This window comes from Mesocricetus auratus, unplaced genomic scaffold (assembly GCF_017639785.1).
Source record: "Mesocricetus auratus isolate SY011 unplaced genomic scaffold, BCM_Maur_2.0 Super-Scaffold_100020, whole genome shotgun sequence".
Lineage (NCBI taxonomy): Eukaryota > Metazoa > Chordata > Mammalia > Rodentia > Cricetidae > Mesocricetus > Mesocricetus auratus.
The window spans coordinates 14295694-14318420 of NW_024429201.1; positions in this window are offsets into that span (position 1 = coordinate 14295694).

Consider the following 22727-nt stretch of genomic DNA (forward strand, 5'->3'; position numbering starts at 1 on the left):
ACTTTATGAAATTCCCATACTCTTTCCAAGACTGACTTGCGACTTCTCAGACCCCACCCTTTTTCCTAGCATTGTCTCTGGCACAAAGATCCTGCCTAGTTATCGGCTAATCAGCTTTCTATTAACAACACATTCTCACAGTGTACCCAAAGATTGTTCCACAGCACGGAGACCAGTAGAGGAATGCCACATTACCATTATTTCTAATAGCCAAAACCTGAAAATAATTCCAAGACCCACCAACAGATCATACAAGTAAATGTGATGCACTCATACAACTGGATGGTACAAGGTGGTAAAAGAAGAGAGCTCACTGTGGTTGCATTCAAACTTACGAAAGAACATAACTACTGGGGCAGTTAAAAGCGCTGACAACTCTTCCAGAGGGCCCACGTTCAAATCCAGTACCACACGACAGCTCATAGCTGTCTGTAACTCCAGTCTCAGCAATTCCAATGCCTACCTCTGGCTTCTGTAGACACTGTGTGCACATGGTGCACGCATATATACATGAAGACAAAACACTCCTATATACAAAAGAAAAGTAAGTATTGAAAATAGCATAGCCCCTTCAATGCTGGACTGACAAAGGCAAAATGATAAGGAATGCTTGCTGTTATCAGCAACCGCCATGCTCAGCAGCTGAGACTAGTGCTAAGGTCTCAGGAAAGATTGACAGGGTTTACAGCATCTCTGCAGTTCATACTTGCACTGATTGGATACACTCACTCTATTTATCCCACCTAAGTACAGCTGCTTCTAGATTCTGTTGTCATAGTTCTTGGAGAGACATATTAAAAGAGAACAGTCCTTAGCCCCAATACACACAGTTAATCCCAAGATTATACAGTTGATATTTGTTGTCTCCATTTTTTGCCACCCAGTCTAGGTTCCCTTCATCCTGTCATATCTGGGCTCTGGGACCCTAATCACCAAACTGTATTTGTTCTACTTTCCAACTTACCATTAAGTCTATGCCTGAGCACCGCAACAAACGAACCCATGGGCCTCCTATGTGCCAAGCATATTCCTTTATGTTCCCATCATGGTTCAGTAGCTGCTCCACCCATGTCATGAAGAATGGGGTCCTTCACCAGTCTGTTGGCATGAGAAATCTAAAGTGACTAGCTGTGGCTGACAGTACATTGAGACTCATTTTCTCCTCTCCAAGGTCTAGGACACTAGAGCAGCAATTTTGAAAGATGCAGGAAGAAGCACGAATTCCTCGGAGAGTCAAAGGCCTCTTCTACTTCCAGCCTTTGCCTTTTAGACCCATATATTCCCTATTCGAGCCACAGACCATCAAGTGGGCTTTGACACAAGGAATGTAAAGCCTCGTGATGGACAGTGATGTGTGAGGATCCTTAAGAGGAATGCCATTACTGTTAGGGAACAAGGGGCAAGGTTCATGGATTAAGATTGGCATTCAAGCTAAGGGTTTGTTAGAGAGCAACGGAGTGAAAGAAAAGCTTCAACCCATTCAAAGACAGCACTTACTTCTTTTCAAGAGCCCTTTAGAGAAAGGAGAAAGGAGACACAGAGTGCTGTCATTGCAAAGTCAACTAGAGGTCGACAAACCTGGTTCCAAAATGTCCCCTGAGCAAAGGCACACGTGGGGGCTTGACTGGCAAGTTCTGTCCTCACTGTTGGACAAGGGTATATAGCACTAAACTGGAGCACTAAACTCACCCAACTGGACTTGGAGACATTATGTTTGGGGGATCGGAGTGTTTGGCTTGGGGTTTGGGGTTTGTTTCTTTTTTCTACATTTCTGAATGAAGCAAGAGATTAGTAGATCCCAATGAAGGGTGTTCCTGGAAAAGGGGGCAACTAGAAAGATGAACCTAGCTACTCTGCAGACCTTCTCCATTTGGAGGCTGTTATCTGGAAATGTCCCATCTCCTGAGAGAGTAAAAGCCATGCAAACGGAAAGACTTCCCGGTTGCACTCATCCGGGTCTTTGCAGTTGTTCACGGTGGACAAAGGGCCTGTGATCTGAGTTACTCCACTAGATGGAGCTTCGTCAGATGAGACCAGTAGCAGGAAACAGGAGCTGCAGCCCTTTCCACAGGTGCACACCCTGTGCTGAGGGAGGCAAGGTCTCCGCAGTCCAGTGCAGGATCAGTAGATGAGACACTGTGAGTCCAGGGAGAGTGGAGTTGGCTGTCATCCCGCCGACAGTGAAGGCAAAGCTCTTCAGAACACAGGTTAATCCCAGTCAGGCCGGGTGTCCTCGTCCCCAAGTTGTTTCTCTGTGTCAAAGACACAACAGGTGATGTCTGTTTGACAACAGGGCAGACATTCTTCAGCCTGGTGACAAATTAACACATAATTAGTGACTTAAGACAAAGCATGATGTTAACTGTTTTAGAGATCATAATTGTTAAGATAAGGAATCAGCAGGCCCAAAGCCTCTAGAACTAAATATATTCCCTTTATAGATTCTAAAAAGCTTCCTACATTCCTTGGCTCACCATGCTCCATATTTCCTCATTACTGAAGGGAGGATCAGGGGATACTAATTTACTTTTGCTTCTGAGAGAATAATTTCATAAACCTCTAGATGCCTAATGGCATGCCTGACATAGCAGATGTTTACAGTGGTATCTCCTATCCCTTCCCCTGGAGTTCATTCATTTCATCCAGAAATTCAGAGCACTTCTGACTCATCACATCCACTTAACACAACACTCAGTTAATAGGCAAAAGTGACATTCCCTAGAATCTGGTTGGTGGACTCTGATGGTGCCGCTATGAAGCATAGTAAAATTTTTCCAGAGATGGAGAAGCACTGTCCCAAAAGATCATCTGAAGACATGGAGTTATACACCCGAACTGAGGTTTGCAAATTGTTTTTTAATAAAGTAATTCTGAGATGACACAGAGTGCTGTCATTGCAAGGTTAACTAGAGGTCGACAAACCTGGTTCCAAAATGTCCCCTGAGCAAAGGCATACGTGGGGGCCTGACTGGCAAGTTCTGTTCTCACTGTTGGACAAGGGTATATAGCACTAAAACACAATGTGCGACAGTACACACACAAGTCATTAAAAGTCAGTCTGAACCGAGAGAGAGAGAGAGAGAGAGAGAGAGAGAGAGAGAGAGAGAGAGAGAGAGAGAGAGAGAGAGAGAGAAACCCTGTCTCATAAAAAAAAAGTCAGTCTGTACCTTAAGTGTTTCTGCTGGCCCACCTACTTTCAGGAAACCTTCTTCAGGGGATGCTTAAAGACCATTTATTTGTTGGTGGGAAGATAAAAGCAGCAATTGATCATTTTGGCTTTTGTAGTTGTTGTTGTTTTTAGTATTGGGTTTTTTTGTTTTTGTTTTTGTTTTTCGAGACAGGGTTTCTCTGTATTATTTTTGAGGCTGTCCTGGAACTCGCTCTGTAGACCAGGCTGGTCTTGAACTCACAGAGATCTGCCTGCCTCTGCCTCCCGAGTGCTGGGATTAAAGGCGTGCACCACCAACACCCGGCGTTTTTTGTGTTTTGAAATAGGGTTCTTTGTGTAGATTTGGAGCCTGTCCTGGAACTCACTCTGTAGACCAGGCTGGCTTCTGCCTCCCAAGTGCAGGAATTAAAGGTGTGTGCCACCACTGCAAAACAACATTCTTACTAAGTACCCATGGGACTTCCAGAATCCTAATACTCTTCAAAATTCTCATATCTGTCCTATTATAATGGCATTATCATTCTAATCAGAAAGGATATTTGCAACTGGGTTAGATTTTCATTATATACATACGTGAGATTGTTTTAAGTAGTAGCAGAGAGATCACACTGACACATCATTTATCACTGGGGCTTCTGGGATGATCAGATTGTAGCAATGTTTTTGCTGACCCTGTTATGGTCTACCAAAGGATCTCTGTATCTCCACCATTACACTTGTGTGGCAGATTGGATCTTCTTGCCAAGAGCAGATTTCTGTAATACTTACTAAGTCTTTTTTTTTCAAGTACATTACCTCTTCTCCAGGCTAAGGACCAATGTTCTGGTGCTGCTAACCACTAAGAATGTCCATTCCAATGAAATAAATATGCTTAGATTCAAAAGAAATAGATGTACACTGCCTTTCTATTATGTGGCTGACATTTTTCCAATTTATTATAAGTTCCATGCCAGGAATATTGGTCTTTTATCTACAATATGAATTGAAAGTTTTCCTGATTTTGAATATTGCTTTTACTTTGCTACAGGTATTTTTGTTGTTGTTATTGTTATTTTCTTTGGCACAAACCACATTTCTAAAACTGATGCTACATTTAGAATGTATAAATTAATCATAGTTAAAGATTCTCTACTATTTTGTTTTAGCATTTTCATGGTCTCATTTATTAAAATATGTAACTTATTCTAAAATCTAATGAATAAAAATATATAGATATGAAAAAAAGAATGTCCATTCCAATAATAAGTTTTGAGGATTGGAGGGAGAAGACTTGGAAAAGCAACTGCCACCTTGTGAGTCTGGTCTACATCAAAGCCCAATTTGTCCCTTTATGACAGATGTTGGTATATAAGTGTCAGCTCAGATTCTGTCTCCAAAGCCCCTGAAAGATACAGAAAACCCCCTTTTCCTATTTTATGGGCTCCAGAATAAATGACTACATGATTATTTGTGAAAAGACTCAGAGGAGTGAGGTCACTACTGCATAAACTTTGTGAGTCTTGAGGGGACTGTGTAGCCCCTCTTTCCATGGAGGAGTTCTGAGTCTGAAACAGGCTCACGGGGATGTCAGTTTTCTATTTATCTAGTTTTAACCTCTTCAGGCTGCCCTGCCAACTTATGCTGCCCATGTGAATGCCGTGATCATCATCAGCTATCTCGTATGACTGCCTCCTGGTATATTTGAACATTGATGACCATTATGGGGGTTATGCCTACCGTGCTTCAGAAAGTTAGGTATTCCCAAGCAGTGTTTGCTAACAACCCAACCGTCTTCATCATTTCTAGGAGCCAAGACTTCTCTGAGCTACAGAAATAGACACCTCTTTGTTCCTTCCTGCGGCTGCTGTTGTCCCCTCCCTGGAGTATTCTTTGTCCTCTGGGAAAATGAAGTGATGTCGGGGCACCACAAGGGACAGAATTGGGGTGGGCTTTCCAATGTCACAGCAAATCTTTTTTAGCAAGTTACCTACCCGAACCTTTCAGTCCCTTCCCTTGTACTTTGCCAGGGAACTTCTGATATACCAAGTAGCACTCTCCAACCCATCCCTTTTTCCAAGCCTCTAAGTCAGTGGTTCTCAACCTATGGATCTCAGCCCTTTTGAGGTTCACATATCGGATATCCTGCATATCAGATATTCGCATTATGATTCATAACAGTAGCAAAACTTTGAAGTAGCAATGGAATAATTTTATAGCTGAGGTCATCACAACATGAGGAGCTTTATCGAAAGGGTCAAAGCATTAGGAAGGTTGAGAAGTGCTATAGTAACAGCATATTGGAACCATCTTCTAAAGTACTAGACCCTGTCTCACAGAACACATCCCAAATTTCCCCATCTGTTTTGTCACTGCTTCATCTACCTCACTTTGAATGAATTCCTAGGTACGCTTTTCTGCTCTCTAGTGGGTGTGTGGAAGCCATCTCTTTGGAGAACAACCCAGCACTTCCATTTAAAAGCAGAACAGATGCTCACTGTTAGGATGGCCAAGTTATTGGTCTGGCAGCAGAAAGGAGTATGGAAATACCTTGAGTAAGATAAACTCAGTCTCATTAGATAGGTGTGTTGTCTTCAAAAGGGTATGTGTGGACTTAGGCTTCCACAAAGTAAGGGAGTGTGTCTACAGGTTTAGGAGAATCTGGAGGTTCAAAATATCCACCTGAAATACCCAGTAGTTCCTTTTCTCAGCTCTCCATTTTAGGCTCCAACTGTGGTTGGGAAGTCACACTGTTCTGAACTCTGTCACTCTCACAGTTAAGTATATTGTCTTGCCTTTGGATATGTGTGCCTTCCAGCTACAGAAAATGGGGCTCTCTTCCCAAGAGGTCCACTGACTCTAACATTTCAGTTTCAGGGATGGATGGGTGGATGGGATTAATTGCCTTGAGTATGTAGTTTTCTCCCATCACTACCCAGTTCCACAGCCCTTCTAACTTCCAGTTCTCCCAAAACAAAGCCAAAGCATTTTCCTCCTTTCTTTCTTTCTTTCATCCTTTCTTTCTTTCTTTCTGTATCCTTTCCCATTTTATCAGATAGGAATAGCATAGCCGTTCAGCGCTACATCACACCAGTGTTCAGGGTTCACCTGCTGTCAAGACTTAGCACCATTTGTCCCATACTTGGAATCGGCATCCTTGGATCTTTCTGGTACTCAATGGGCTTGACTGATTTTTATAAAAGCAGACAATAAGTTAAGGACTGTATCAATGTTTGTTTGCTTTGTTTTGTCTTAAAGCTGACAAAATGCCGATTTATTATGGAAAAGTGAGAACTCCCAAGAGTTTCAAGAGAGGAATGCCCTCAATGTGTTGTTAAAGCAATGAAATAAAAGTGTGAAACTTAAAAAAGAAATGAGAGTTCAAGACATCCTGTGTGGGCCTCCCACATATGGTATCACCATGAGAAGCAGTGTGGCTGGAGGAGGTTGGGGGCAGGGATCGAGCCAGAGGGATCATCTGAGGTTTAAAGCTTGGGGGGTGGAGAGCTAATGGAGAACACTGAAAGTGCTAGCAAGGAAGAGAGATGATGGTGAAGCCCTGGCCTGGTGGAAATGTGTTCAGCAAAGAGCGGTATCAAATGCTCACCAAAAGTAGATGCAGTCAGCTCTCACGGCAGACATGTTGGGCTTTTTGGTGATGTCAGCAACATTGAACTATAGAGGCACATGCAGATTAGTGGGAGAGTCTGAGATGAAGAAGCCTGGAAAGGCAGTTTCACTGGAAGGGGAGCAGCCAAAGAGAAGGACTGGGTAGAGGAAAAACAGCAGAACAGGTTTAGTAAAGAGGAGACAACATTGAAGGAATCACGAAGAAGTCTGGAAAGCTGGGGATGGAGTTCAGAGGTCCAACATTGACCGAGCAAGGCCAGAAAGCCCTGGTTTGATCCAGGGCATGGGGTGGTAAGTAGGACAGGGTAGATAGAATAATCTGTACAGATTTGCTTTTTAATGAAAAGGATTGGGAATAAACAAGCCCCACATAAGAATCTCTTAATTAGAATCACTGAGGGTGAGATTTGGTCTTCCAGCTATTTTGCTTTGTTTTGCCTTTTTACATTTTTTTGTTTATTTTTAAAGTGGGCTCTTATTCTATTACTCAGGCTGTTCACAAACTCACTAGGTAGCCAAGCTAGCCTCAAATTCGCAGTAGTTCTCCTGCTTCACCCTCTCAAAGGCTGGAATTGCAGGTGCGAGCCACAGTGCCTACCTAGCATTTGTCTGTAGTCAGGTCTGGGAGTTACTAACAAGACAGGAGCAGCAAAGACAAGTATGTGGGTAAATATTGCAGGTAGTCTGGCCAAGCCACCAGGGACATGAAGCAATTCCCCCAGTTTTTTAATGAAATAAGAAAGAAAGTGCCAGCTGAAGGATGCTATAGATTTGAGGAGAGAGGGTTATAGTATGAAATGATCTTCAGAAGTAGAAAACTAAATGTCCTCCTGAGATGTAACAGAATTGCAAGGATCTGTAGAGGGCACTTGAGACTACTGGGGACAGATGCAATGTGACATTATGTAGCTCAGCTGTGTTTTTGATCCAGCCACATCCATCCGGGCCCAGACAAGGAGCAAGTGGAGGTGTGCTTTTGTGACATTTGAAACCGTGGACTCCTTGACTCCTGAGTAAAGTTACAAAGTGGAGGCGGCTGCCTTTGGAAAGTTCCAACCTCCTGCCTGTTCCTTTAAACTAAGATACCCCAGGCTTCTCTAATCACCATGGGATAATTTTTAAAAAGAAGCTTTAGTAAACCCAAACGGAATTCTAATTGGATGGGTAAAGGACGGAAAGGGGATCTAGACAGTGTCTCCTTGAGCCATAATATACAGAGAGCAAAAGTTTGCAAAACTTAGCCCAACACTGTGTGCATTTGTGTACACAAAGGTGTGAACACACTAGATAAGACATAAGCCCATCATGTCACAAAGTTATCCTCATACCCTTTAAAATCAATACCCCACTTAAACAGTCAATATTATTGTTTCTGTACGCATGGACAAGGATTGTACCACCTCACACTCCCAACAGAAACGTAAGTGTATTTGGGGACTGACAATTAATTTTCTATGGGTTTGACGAAGACTGTTGCTAAAGACTTTAAGAAGCCTCTTGTCTACATTAGACCTAAATTAAGTCATAGCTCACAATTTAAAGCAACATCTGCAAGGTTCTTCACCTTCTGCTGTAGCATACAATGCAACCTACCTGGCAGCTTACTGCATCCTAAAGGGCTTTTATTCTGGGATAAAATGAAGTTTGCCTTAGGAGGAACTGTTACCATAGCACCCGATTTTCTAAAGGTATCTGTCAAAGTATTAGAAGCCTTTTCCCTGTGGAAGGGACACTTCTTTCATTAACAAGGCCAGGGGATGGATTTAAGTGTCTCCTATGGTCTAAGTTACGAGACTAAGAGGAATGAATACCCTTTCCCTTCCACTGCCAACTCTTAGAGATAAGTTTAATTTTGCTAACAAGGTCCCAAACCAATAGGACCCAAAGAGTTACACTGGAACCATACTGACAACTAGTCCCTTGCCCCATTCAAACCATGAGCAGGAAGCGACACTCCGATGCTCAACCAAGGCCTAAGAGTCTGAAGACAAGAAAGGGATGAACCTTTATCCTGAGACCCACACAGCCAACTTGTGTGTCTTGAAGAAAGGTGACCCTAAAGAGAGGCTGTGTGTAGACTGGGAAAAAGAGGAGAGTCTGGGATAATGTCAGCCATATCCTAAGTTTTTTAGAGAAAAAAATGTTCATTAATATTTGTGAAACCATGGTAAGGCCAGCCTTCTTCAGGACCTTGAGGTGAGTGTAGGAACTCTGCAGTAGCACTTTGCATGGGGATAAGAGATTGGCCTCAGTTCCCCATACAAGGACAAGTTGTCGTCTCTAGCCAAGGAGGGGCTGGGGAACAGAGTCAGTAGATGGAAACTTACTAACAGTCAGCATCAGGGCTGAGGAAGATTCTGTTAACCCAGCCTATTGAGATCCTTGCTAGAGACAGGCCAATGTGATCAGACATTGGAGGAGAATGGTCAGCCATTGGCGGTGACGCCTTATGGACATCAGAAGACTCACCGGATTTTTCTAAGGGTGTGTGCACAGTTACACCATAGGAGAGGATTCAGAATCCTGACTCAAGTTTGACAAGGCAAGGAATTGTTGTGGAGCTCTCAGTGCCGTTGAAATACCACAAAAGATGGAAGTAGGAAGCACAACTGTTGGCTTCTGCCTGCAGCCTCCTCTCTCCGTCTTTCCCCCAGCACACACTCCCAACTCAGTACTGATTACTCAACTCCAGCAGCAAAGCAGCCGCTCCAATTCCTCTGCAGGTACAACTTACACAGCATGAGGAAGAAGGACGAGATCTTTCTAAGGTTTTCCTGCCGTTGCAGTCTTCTGAGAGATCCATCCCCATGGCAGGATGTGCTGTTAAGTGGAGGGGTGCTGGCAGACACTCATATTCCTATAGAATGTGAAGGAAGCAACTGGGATGTGTCCCTAACTTCAACTTTCTGCAGAAACAATCCCAAGGGTCTGAAGGGAACCGGCTCTGACACACGTTTCCTGTGTCCATCCACATTTCCACTGACTCACATGGGAACGAACAAATCTATGCACAGCCCAGATGTCTCTAGTCTTTCCTGTGTGCCAAGGACTGGCCATCTCTCCTTTCCACACAGCTTCCAGAACTGAAATCTATTATTCTTCCCATTACTAACTCCCAAGCTGAATTCCCCTCTGGAGAGGCAGACAGGAAGCCGTCTGCAAGGACTGACTTCTAATGTCCCTTCCAGCTTTAACAGAAACTGTTCCAGCTCTTTAAGAAGATTTTGTCACTTTAGACTCAGTTCATTCCATTTGAGCAACCTGGTAGCTTTGCAGTGAGGCTTCCAGATTCTAAGTAGCAGGAGCCACAGTCATGGTACTCAACCATTTAACAAATAACCAACCATCCTGGGATTTGAAAATCTATTTACCTACACACAAGTGTAGTTCACAGTTTGGCCAAAGGATGGCAGTACAGTGCTTTGTGCTCCATTGTATGGAGCCTAGCTTTTATAACTGCAGCTATTTCTATTTCTGCTAAATTATAAAATATATTAAGGAGAAATTTTACCATGAGAGAATGGAAAATACAGGCTTTGTTTTTTATTCCATCATTGCTACAGGAATGTCTGTAAGTGAATATCTCACATATTTAAAATATTTTAAAGCATGTAAAATACTCTAACTCATATAACTTAACCTGTCACAATCCTATATAATGGTTATTGTCATTTTGTGTAACAATGCATTCAGAAATTAATTATACACTAATTCAAGGCTATTCATCCAGCAAATAAGCACAGCCAATTTCCCAAAACACAAAATTCTTCCTGATACGCATCTGTTTAGCAGGAAGCAATTATCCACATGTGCATTTTTTATATTTCACAGAGTATTATGAACCAACAGGTATTTGGGGTTAAAATTACAGAATTTAGAGCTAAAGTTGTCTGATAAGTAGAATGACCAAGCCAGGTTAGCTTGCAACTTTGCGAGCATTAGTCTTGAACATTGCTGGGGAAATTATTCTTTTAGTTCCCGGAGAGCTCCTTGGTCCCAAGTACAGCAGGACAGCTGGTGATGAGGGTGAGTGATGTCTGCATTAGTCACATAGTGGAACTCAGCGTTCTGTGAAAGTTCTACCAAGCGGCGCCCACAACGGCCTTTTGCTTAATAGCACTGTTGAGCATTTCTAAAACAGTAACTTAGCTTAGTGTTGTGTTTAAGGAGCAGTGGCAAGCCCTCTTGCTGTTTCCTGGATAAAACGCAGTCATGAGGATCACTTGATTTCAGGCTCTGTGAGCCTGCCCATTTGAACATCATTTCCCAGTCGAACCTTTGGTTTTACAGTTCTCTTCCGAGGCAGCTCTCTGAAGGGGGTAGCGAAGCCCAGAAGCTATGACACTGTGTTCGGAAGAGGGCCTCGAGTGTGACACAGAATACAACAGAGCAAGCCTTTTCACATCGCAGAGGCTCCAGCACTCGGTCAGTGTTGGAAGCACAGTGGACAAATGGGCAGTCCTTCTGCTCTTCGTCCTGGAAAGAGCCTGATATTTGAAGAAGAATCCATATACCCCTGGACATACGAAGCAAAGTGGGGTCTCTGAGGAATCGAGGTAAAAAGAAGAAGCACGTGTGTGTACGAGTGGGCTTGCCCAGATGGCACCGACACAGACGTGGGGAAATGGCCCTGAACACAATTGCCTGTTGCCACTGCAACTCTACCTCATTCTGTCACAGCCCAGAAACAAAATGACTAATTAAATGTGCTGGCAACCCGGGTGAAACTCATCAGGTTATCAAAAACAACAGCAAAATAAGAGAGACACGAGACGGACGACTAACTGGGAAGCAGGACGGGAGGAAGCAAGAGAGGGTAATGGGGATGAATATACTCAAATACTTACTTAAATGTATGAAAATCTCATAATTAATATCTACTGGTAAAAAGGACAAAAAAGAAAGTAAGGAGACTAGGTGGAAAATAAATTGAAATAAAAAAACCAACTCTCTCATTAAAAGAAAAAGCAACTTGATATGTGTGGCCTATGAAACATCCAAAATTAAAAATACCCATGAATTACAGTGATTGTTGAATCGCATCTGTGAGGAGTCAATTGCTGTAAACTGTTAAAGTAGCTGCACTGACGTACTCAGGGAGTGTTTGGTCATCTAATCTCCATTCAGACGTATCTTCTTCAGTTTCAACCATTTCTTTTCAGTGCCACCTTCCAGAAACGCTGCCTCTCAGAGATTTCTCCCCAGTGTCATCCCCGGAACAAAGTCACCACACAAACCCCATGCAGAGTTGGTTACATCGGTTCTGATGCCACCGGTGACTCTCGCCCACAAGTTTCTTCCCCTGCGCTGTACTACTGCCTCCGGTGGCCAGTCAGTGACTAGTGCCCATGCGTGGGATTCTCTTCAGCTTGACTGGGAGTTAATGCCCCTGGTGTTGATTTGGTCCCATGTTGGCTTTCCCCACATAGCCTCCTAAAATCTAGCAGTAATTTCCTATTGCTTCCTGTAACAAGGTGCTACAGCAAGTTGCAGATCCAGCTGAGGTGAGGGCAGAAGAGACTAAAAGGGAACAATCCAAATGAAACTCTGTTTACTCTTTTCTTTCTCCTCCCCAATCAATTGATTGGGCGCCATTCTGTCATTAGAGCCCCACTGAAGGGTGGAGGCGAAGGGAGAAAGCCTCCTCCAGAGGAAAGACCCACGAGGAGGGAAGGTCTAACAAGGCGGAGCTGGCGAGAGGGTGGCAACCTCGGCCTCCGGAGATTATGAAGAGGGAAAACCAAATTCAAGCAGGTGAGACTTGTGTCTACCCACTGGACAGAAAGACAAGTAGACAGGGTGGAGGGACAGTTACAGCCTTTCCCTGAGGTAGCTGCTGAGCCTTGTATTGTACAACTGGGGGAGGGGGAAAAGCGAGGACGAGGGGACACCAACAACAACCATCTCTTAACAACTTGAAGCTCCTACTTCCAAGTTAAAATCCTTGCTTGGAGCTCCCTGGTCCACATGACTCGGATGACCCGGATATAGAAGAGAGATACCTATAGGAGAGATTGCATCAATTGTTAAAAAAAATGAAATAGCTACATTATATTTGCACTTTGGTTCTGCTATAGTAGTTAATAGAAAGATACTTTGTGTGTTGATAATTCAGTGAATGGATCTTTTGATAAATTACTTAATCAGCTAATTGCTCATCCATAAATCACGTTTTGGGTAAGCAAATTCGTTTTTCAGCAAGCCGGTCTTTTGATAGCTCGTTGTTTTTTTGTTTTTTGTTTTTTTCCATGAAATAGATCTGTTTCAGTCTACCAAGAAGAGAATGCAGACCCACCACTCCCACCATATTTATTTGACTCTAGGTCGTCCTCAAAGCTCAAATTTTGCGCAGGTTGGGAACACTTCAGAACACGTCTACACTGCTTTTAGATCAGCACCCGCAGCTTCCGTTTTGGCAAAAGCATGAAATCTAATAAGCCACACATGACAAGGCACAAGTCTGAAATGAGCGGCTCTCCACACACAGCTCCAGTCTTTCCAGAATGCCTCTCGGCATGACCAGAATGTAAAGGGGAAGGAAAATGATAGAGATGGAGTTATGGGGGGAAAGCTGGGGTGGGGTGGGGTGGGGTAATACAAATAAACCCAAGGCAGCCTGAGTTGACTCCTAGAAAATTCCCGGGAAGAATGCAAGCCTTGTTCGTTTAAAGCTTGCCCTACCTTGGGCCTGCCCATCTCTACTTTAAATCGCTTTGTATTTTCCACAGCACAAAAGGTGTGCTTGTAGAAGTTCAAGCTAATGTGTCTTCGTAGAATGTCCTTATAACCCAAGCCACCCACCCGACTGCCATACTCCATAGAGTCTCTGTTTGGTCATTCCGTTCTATCTTTTGAATCCTGCCTTCCCAACCTTGTGATCAACTGACTGTTTTTCAGGCTTCTCTGACCTCCACAACTTCATGAAGCCAGGTATCAACTACTTTAGCCCACATTGAAGTCTCTATATTCTGAAAACTGCAAGCACTGGATGGCCTGTATTCCTCATATTTCAATTCCACACAGCTCATACTTTACTTATTTCATCGGTGGGTCACTCCAAAGACCACAAGCTTCTAATCTGGAAGTGCCCTCCTTAGGTGTGTCTATATTTCAGCACCTTATCTGTGGTGAGTAATCCCACATCCACTCTGACAAGGGTTTATGGAACTGGATGGAATTTTCATCTGTAATTTAAACACTTTGCTCTCATGTAGGAAATAATTTGCTTGCTCATATGCTTAAAATAGACACCACACCAAACCATTTAGCAGACAGAATGCTTTCAAAAGGATTTTTGCAATGATGGGGAAATATGGTATTCAGAAATGGAACTCAATCGGTTTTTTGAAAAACAACTTTGGAACATAATATTCTTGACAATTTGTTGGACCCGGAACACAGACCCAGAGCAGTACGTATTTCTAGAAAAAATAGTATTACATTATAGAATATATTTGGATTCCAAACAAAACATTAGAGACAAACCCCTTCACACATCCTTGTGGGGGAAACTTAACAGCCTTCAAGGCAAGAAAACTAGAATCTCTGCTGGTGGCACTGGAGGTCAGAAGCTAAGGGTGGGTTTGCTTGTTTTGGTTTATTTTGTTGAAAAACATAATGTAAAGTTGGGGTGAATGAAAGAGAACATCCAGTAATAAATAAAGATCAGAAAGCACAATCGTTTTTTGTGAAATGCCCCCATATAGATTTTTCTGTTTTGATTCCTTTTCTGTCTGTTGAGATGAGGACTCACTGTGTACCCCAAGCTGCTCTTGAACTTATGATCTGACTCAGGCTCAATGATACTGTGATTGCCCATCCCAGTCAGGACCATGTTTAAGCAGTATGTATCCACGCTTCCTTAAATAAACTTACAGCATCAGCGAGCACTGACAGTTGGTATACACCTCAAGAATATACCTACTACATTCTTGTGGCCATTAAGATGCCTCCTTTTGGGGAGCTCATGGATCCCAGACTGATAGCTGGGAAACCAGCATAGGACTGATCCAGACCCCTGACTGTAGGTGTCAGTGAGGAGGCCTCAGCAATCTATGGGGCCTCTGGTAGTGGATAAGAATTTATCCCTAGCATACGAATGGACTCTGGGAGCCCATTCCACATAGAGGGATGCTCTCTCAGCCTAGACATATGGGGGAAGGTCTAGGCCCTGCTCCAAATGATAAGACAGACTTTGAAGATCCCCCATGGAAAGCCTCCCCCTCCCTGGGCAGCAGAAAGGGGATAGGATAGGGAGTTAGTGGGGGGCAGGAGAGGAGGGGAGGGAGCGGGAACTGGGATTGACATGTAAAACAATCTTGTTTCCGATTTAAATTAAAGAAAATAGAAAAAAACATGTATGTTAAAAAAAGACAAAAAAATGCCTCCTTTAGCTTTATTGAGATTACTTAACCTTTAATTTGTAGAATTTTCTTTGGAAACTTCAGCCAAAGGTATGGAAAAATAAGTTTAACTGTAAAAGAAATAGAGCCAAAAAAAGAGACAAGCTATTTTTTAAGCATTGTCTTATCTATATGATTACTCTGAGAGGTGTCGATGCATATTTTGTCAAATACATTTAAAGACCTGGATATAAACAGCAGAAGAGATAAAAGACTGAAAACTAGACTCTGGAGACAATGGAGATGGACTAGAATTGGGACCGCAGACTATTTTTTTCACTGTGAGTATTGTAATACTAATTGACTTTTTAAAAGTCTCCATTGACTGCTGCAAAACAGTACATTTTAACAAAATTATGAGATTATGATGCCTGGGGGCTCTTGGCTGATGATCTAGACTGTAGGGTAGAGGTGGGTTTGAAACTGCTGTTGAATACAAGTCTTTCCTCTGGGGTTATTTGTCTAAAGGAAGTTAATAATGTCTACATTTGTTCAACCAATGTGTACGTGTAAGCATATTTTGTAAGTTATGGGGCTTACCTGTAGAATTAAACAGACTTGACTTCTAAGAACTGATATAAAGACGCAGAAGGACTAACTGTCACTTTTCATTACATGCCTATTTTAACATGTGCAAAGACTCTAAGGAGCACTTGAAAAACTAAATCCTTTTGGTTTTTCACTGTAACCCATTAAGAATCCCTTCCAAGATGTAAATAGCTACTTCTCACAGAACAGGAAGTTTTCATCTTTTTTCCCTCCCACATAAGACAGTCTGGTGCTTTGGACATATTAGACCATCAATAGTCAATGGAGGAATAATTAAACCTTGGTATATGGACTTGTGGCACAGTCTCTGCACACCCATCAAATTACTTGTAAAAGGATTATGCAGCTACCCAATCCCAAATAATAGCACAGAAGCTTAATATTAATTAAAGACTGTTTGGCCTATTGTTTAGGCTTATTGATAATTAGCTCCTACTTTTAAATTAACCCATTTCTATTAATCTAAATATTGCCATGTGGCTCATGGCTTTACCTGTGGTCTGGTACATCTTATTGCTCTGGAGGCAGCTCCCCGACTCTGTCCTCCTCCTCTGAGTCCTCAGTTTGATTGTTCCACCTAACCTTATCCTGCCTGGTTATTGGACTAACAACTATTATTATTAACCAATGAGAGTAATACATATTTACAGCATACAGAGAGATCATCTCGTAGCATTTTCCCTTTGCTGTCTAATCAAAAAGGAAGGTTTTAACTTTAACATAGTAAAATGACAGACAATAAAACAGTTATCAAGTAAGAATTACAGTTACAATCTCTAGTCTATTTGTATTTGACAAAATTAGAAAAAGTATTTAAATATATAGTCTATCTTGGTAAATTTAAAGCTTTATATATGATTTATCTTTTATCATAACTAAGAAAAACTATAACTATAATTATCTAGTCTTCAACTCCATCAAAGACCTGAGAAGAAAATATTACCCAAGAAAGCAGGAAGTGAAAGCAAGTGACTTCCAAAAATTGCAAGAAATGACAGAAACAGCTTGCTACCTGGACAGTCACCCCAGGTTTCTCTGTGATGTTGGGGCATGACAGAACAGGGAAATTTGAAGGGCTGTCCTATCATGTCTTGGCAAAGCTCAGCATCCAGTCATTTTTCTTATGTCCTGCTGGTCCAGTTTGGAAAGTAACTGTGAGAAATTGAGAAAAGGGTAGTTTCTTTGCACACAAGGCTAGCTTCTGGCATAAAGAAAACGAACTCCAAAGGGAATTTCTTCAATGCCCATAATCTTTTTTGAAGTACATTGGGATGTCAGAAGCAGATATGTCTCACTGTCATGAAAAGTTTAAGTTATTAAAACATATTAAATGCCATATTCTATAGGCCTTTGTTTGAAAATATCTATCTATTTATCTGAAATATATTTCTATGCGTATAGAAAACCTAACTAAGGTTTCCAGCCTACCATCCACTGCCCTGCGCAAAGCCAACTGAGGCCTGGGGACTGTGCACTGGGGAACCCATCCCAGAGACTGGGTTCAGGCCACCCAGAGACTGCCAAGGCCCCGATACTCATCCTGCCTCCATCCATGGGAAGAGGAGACTATTAGAGTATTGGACCTGCTTGCACCCACCAGAAGGAAACCTTGGACCCATACCCAGAAGGAGAGGAAGAGTCTCCTCCTGCACCCACTGGAAGTAGGGATGGGAAGAAGACAACATAAAAACACATTCAACAACAGGAAAACAAATATGACACCACCAGAGTCTAGGGACTCTACACTAGCAAGACCTGAGCATCCCAACACAGATGAGGCAGAAGAGAATGACCTTAAAAACAAATTCATGAAAATGATAGAGGCCTTCAAAGGGGATATGAGAAAATCCCTTAAAGAAATGGGAGAAAAGACAGACCAAAAAAATACATGAAATCAACAAGTCTCTTAAAGAGAGCAAGGAAAGCCATGAAAAAACAATCAAACAGAAGAAAGAAACAGTTCAAGACAGGAAAACTGAAATAGAGACAATAAAGAAAACACAAACAGAGGGAATGTCAAAATAGAAAAGCTGATTAAATGATCAGAAACTACATAAGTAAGCATAACAAACAATACAAGAGATGGGAGGCAGAATCTCAGGTATTGAAGATACACTAGGAAAAATAAATTCATTGATCAAAGAAAGTTTTAAGTCCAAAAAAAATCCCTAACACAAAATATACAGGAAATACGGGACACCATGAAAAGAATAAACCTAAGAATTATAGGTATAGAAGAAGGTGAAAAAAACCACCTCAAAGGTACAGAAAACATATTCAACAAAATCATAGAGGAAAACTTTCCCAACCTAAAGAAAGACATGCCAGAGAAGGTACAAGAAGCTTACTGAACACCAAATGAAGTGGACCACAAAAAAATAGTTCCCTCACCACATAATAATCAAGACCCCAAACATACAGAATAAAGAAAGAATATTAAGAGCAGCTAAGGTAAAAGGTCAAGTAACATATAAAGGCAAACCTATCAGAATCACACCTGACTTCTCCATGGAACCTCTGAAAGCCAGAAGGTCCTGGATAGATATTCTACCAACACAAAGAGACCGTGATGACAGCCCAGACCACTATACTCAGCAAAGCTTTAAATCACTATAGATGGAGAAAACAAGACATTCTATGACAAAATCAGATTTAAGCAATACATATCCACTAATCTAGCCCTACTGAAAATTCTGGAAGGAAAACTCCAACCCAAGGAAGTGAACTACAACCAGAAAAACATAGGCAACAAGTAATCCCACCTTACCAACAGCCAAAGGAAAAAAAGGGGTGGAAATCCACATATAATGCCACCAACAACAACCATTCCAAAACAAACAAGAATGAGCAATCAATGGTCATTAATATCCCTCAGTATTAATGGTCTTAACTCGCCCATAAAAAAGACACAGGCTAACAGAATGGATTCAAAGACAGAATCCATCCTTCTGCTGCATACAAGAAAAACACCTCAGCCTCAAAGACAGACATTACCTCAAAGTAAAGGGTTGGGAAAGATTTTTCAATCAAATAGACCCAATAAACAAGTGGGGGTAGCAATCCTAATATCTAACTAATTAGAGTTTAAACTAAAATCAATCAAAAGAGATAAAGGAGGTTACTTCATACTCATCACACAAGAAATCCACCAAGATGAAATCTCAATTCTGAACATCTATGCCCCAAATACAAAGCCATCCACGTTTGTAAAAGAAACACTACTAAAACTCAAAGCACATATAAAGCCCCACACACTTATAGTGGGAGACTTCAACAATCCACTCTCACCACTAGACAGGAATACCAGACAGAAACTTAACAAAGAAGCAAAGGAACTAATAGAAGTTATAACCCAATTGGGATTAACAGATATCAGTAGAACATTCCATCCAAATAAAAAAGAATATACCTTCTTCTTAGCACCACATGGAACCTTCTAAAAAATCGACCACATACTTGGCAACAAATCAAACCTCAAACAGGTACAAAAAAATTTGAATAACTCCGTGCATCTTATCAGACCAGCATGCATTAATTAGAATTCAACAACAACACAAATTGCAGAAACCCTACAAAATCATGGAAATTGAACAATGCACAATTGTACTATTCTTGGGTCAAAGAAGAAATAAAAAAGGAAATTAAAGACTTCCTAGAATTCAATGAGAATGAAGACACAACATAACCAAACTTATGGGACACTTTGAAAGCCTTCCTAAGAGGGAAGTTCATAGCACTGAGTACCCACATGAATAAACTGGAGAATAGTTACACAAGAGAATTAACAGCACAGCTGAAAACTCTAGAACTACGAGGAAGCAAACTAACACAGGAGGAGTTGATGCCAGGAAATAATCAAATTGAGGGCTGAAATCAATAAAGTAGAAACTAGGAAAACAATACAAAGAATCAATGTAACAAAAAGTTGGTTCTTTGAGAAAATCAACAAAATAGACAAACCTTTATTCAAACTTATGAAACGGCAGTTTGTGAACATGCAAAATAACAAAATCAGAAATGAAAGGGGGCACATGATAACTGACACTGAGGAAATCCAGAGAATCATTAGGTCATACTTTGAAAACCTGTACTCCACAAAATTAGAAAATTTAAAGGAAATGGACAATTTTCTGGATAACTATCACTTGCCAAAAGTAAATCAAGAACAGATAAGCTATTTAAATAGACCTATAACCCCTATGGAAATAGAAGCAGTCATCAAAAGTCTCCCAACCAAAAATAGCCCAGGTCCAGATGGCCTCAGTGCAGAATTCTACCAGAATTTCTGCACCAATTCTTCTCAAAGTGTTCCACACAATAGAAGCAGAAGGGTCTTTGCCAAAATCTTTTTATGAGGCTTCAATAACATTGATACCCAAGCCACATGAAGACACAACTAAGAAAGGGAACTTCAGACCAATATCCCCCATGAATATTGATGCAAAAATACTCAATAAAATACTGTCAAATCTAATCCAAGAACACATCAAAACAATCATCCACCACGATCAAGCAGGTTTAATCCCAGGGATGCAGGGATGGTTCAACAGACAAAAATCCATTAATGTACTCCACCATATAAAGAAGCTGAGAAACAAAAATCACATGATCATCTCACTAGATGCTGAAAAAGCCTTTGACAAAATCCAAGCCCCCTTCATGATAAAGGTCTTAGAGAGATCCATGATAAAGGAACATACCTAAACATAATGAAAGCTATATACAGCAAACCAACCGCCAACATCAAACTAAAAGGACAGAAACTCAACGCCATTCCTCTAAAATCAGGAACAAGACAAGGCTGTCCAATCTCTCCATATCTTTTCAATATTGTATTTTAAATTCTAGCTAGAGCAACAGGACAACAAAAGGAGATCAAGGGGATACAAATTGGAAAGGAAGAAGTCAGACTTTCACTATTTGCAGATGATATGATAGTTTACATAAGTGACCCAAAAAACTCTACCAGGGAACTCCTACAGCTGATAAATACAAGATCAACTCAAGAAAATCAGTAACCCTACTATATACAGATAAAAGGGCTGAGAAAGAAATCAGAGAAACATCACCCTTTACAATTGCCACAAACAACATAATACCTTGGGGTAACACTAACCATCAAGTGAAAGATCTGTATCACAAGAACTTTGAGTCTTTAAAGAAGGAAATTAAAGAAGACACCAGAAAATGGAAAGATCACCCATGCTCTTGGATAGGTATGATCAAGGTAGTAAAAACGGCAATCTTATCAAAAGTAATCTATAGATTCAATGCAATCCCCAGTAAATCCTAGCACAATTCTTCACAGACCTTGAAAGAACAGTAATCAACTTTATGTGGAAAAACAAAAGATGCAGTATAGTTCAACAAGGCAACTTCAGGAGGCATCAGCATCCCTGATTTCAAGCTCTATGATAGAGCTATAGTCCTGAAAACAGCTTGATATTGGCACAAAATAGACAGGTAGACAAATGGAATCAAAGTGAACACTCCCATATTGACCCACACACATACAAACACATGATTTTTGGAAAAGATGCTAAAATTATACAATGGAAAAAGGACACATCTTCCACAAATGATGCTCAATAACTAGATGCTGGCATGTAGAAGACTGCAGATAGATTCATATCTATTGCCAAGCACAAAACTTAAGTCCAGGTGTATCAAAGACCTCAACATAAATCCAGCCACACTGAACCTCTTAGAGGAGAAAGTGAGAGGTACCCTTGAACGAATTTGTACAGAAGACTGCTCCCTGAATATAACACCAGTAGGACAAACAGTGAGATCGACAATTAATAAATGGGACCTCCTGAAACTAAGAAGCTTCTGTAAGGCAAAAGACACAGTCAACAAGACAAAACGGCAGCCAATGGAATGGGCAAAGATATTCACTAACCCCACATCTGACAGAGGGCTGATTTCCAAAATTTACAAAGAAATCAAAAAGCTAGTCTCCAAACACCAAAGAATCCAGTTAAAAAGTGGGGTACAGAACTAAATAGAGAATTCTCAATAGAGGAATTGAAAATGGCTGAAACACACATAAGAAAGTGCTCAACCTCCTTAGCCATCAAGGAAATGCAAATCAAAACAACGCTGAGATATCATCTTGCTCCTGTCAGAATGCTTAAAATCAAAAACACCAATAATAGTTTATTCTGGTGAGGATGTGGAGAAAGTGAACATTCCACTGCTTATGGGAGTGCAAACTGCTACAGCCACTTTGGAAATCAGCATAGTGGCTCCTCAGGATAATGGGAATCAGTCCACCACAAAATCCAGCAATTCTACTCTTAGGAATATACCCAAAAGATACTCATTCATACAACAAAGACATCTATTCAACCGTGTCCATAGCAGCATTATTTGTAATATACAGAACCTGGAAGCAACTTAGATGGCTCTCAATTGAAGAATGGATACTTTTACACTAGGCAGAAAAAACAATGGAATCCTGAAATTGGCAGGCAAATGGATGAAACTAGAAGAAACCATATTGAGTCAGGTAACCCAGTCACAAAAAGAGAAAAATGTGTGTATTCACTCATATATGGATTTTAGACATAGAGCAAAGGAGTAGCAGCCTACAATCCACACCTCCAGAGAAGCTAAGAAACAAGGAGGTCCCTAAGAGAGACTTAAGTGGTTCCCCGGCGAAGAGGAAAGCAACAAGATCTCCTGAGCTGATTGGGCATATGGGCGGGGGACAGGAGAGGGAGTTAGAAGAAAGAGAAGGAGAGAAGAGGAGGGGAGAGGAGGACAGAAGAAAGCAGGAAGATTGAGTCAGAGGAAGAATAAAGAAGAACAAGAAAAGAGATAACATAATAGAGGGAGCCACTATAGTTTTAAAGAGAAATCTAGCACTAGGGAAATGTCCAGAGATCTACATGGTTGACCCCAACGAACAATCTAAGCAATAGTGGAGAGGCTACCTTAAATGCCCTTCTCGAATAATGAGATTGATGACTATCTTATATGCCAACCTATAACCTTCA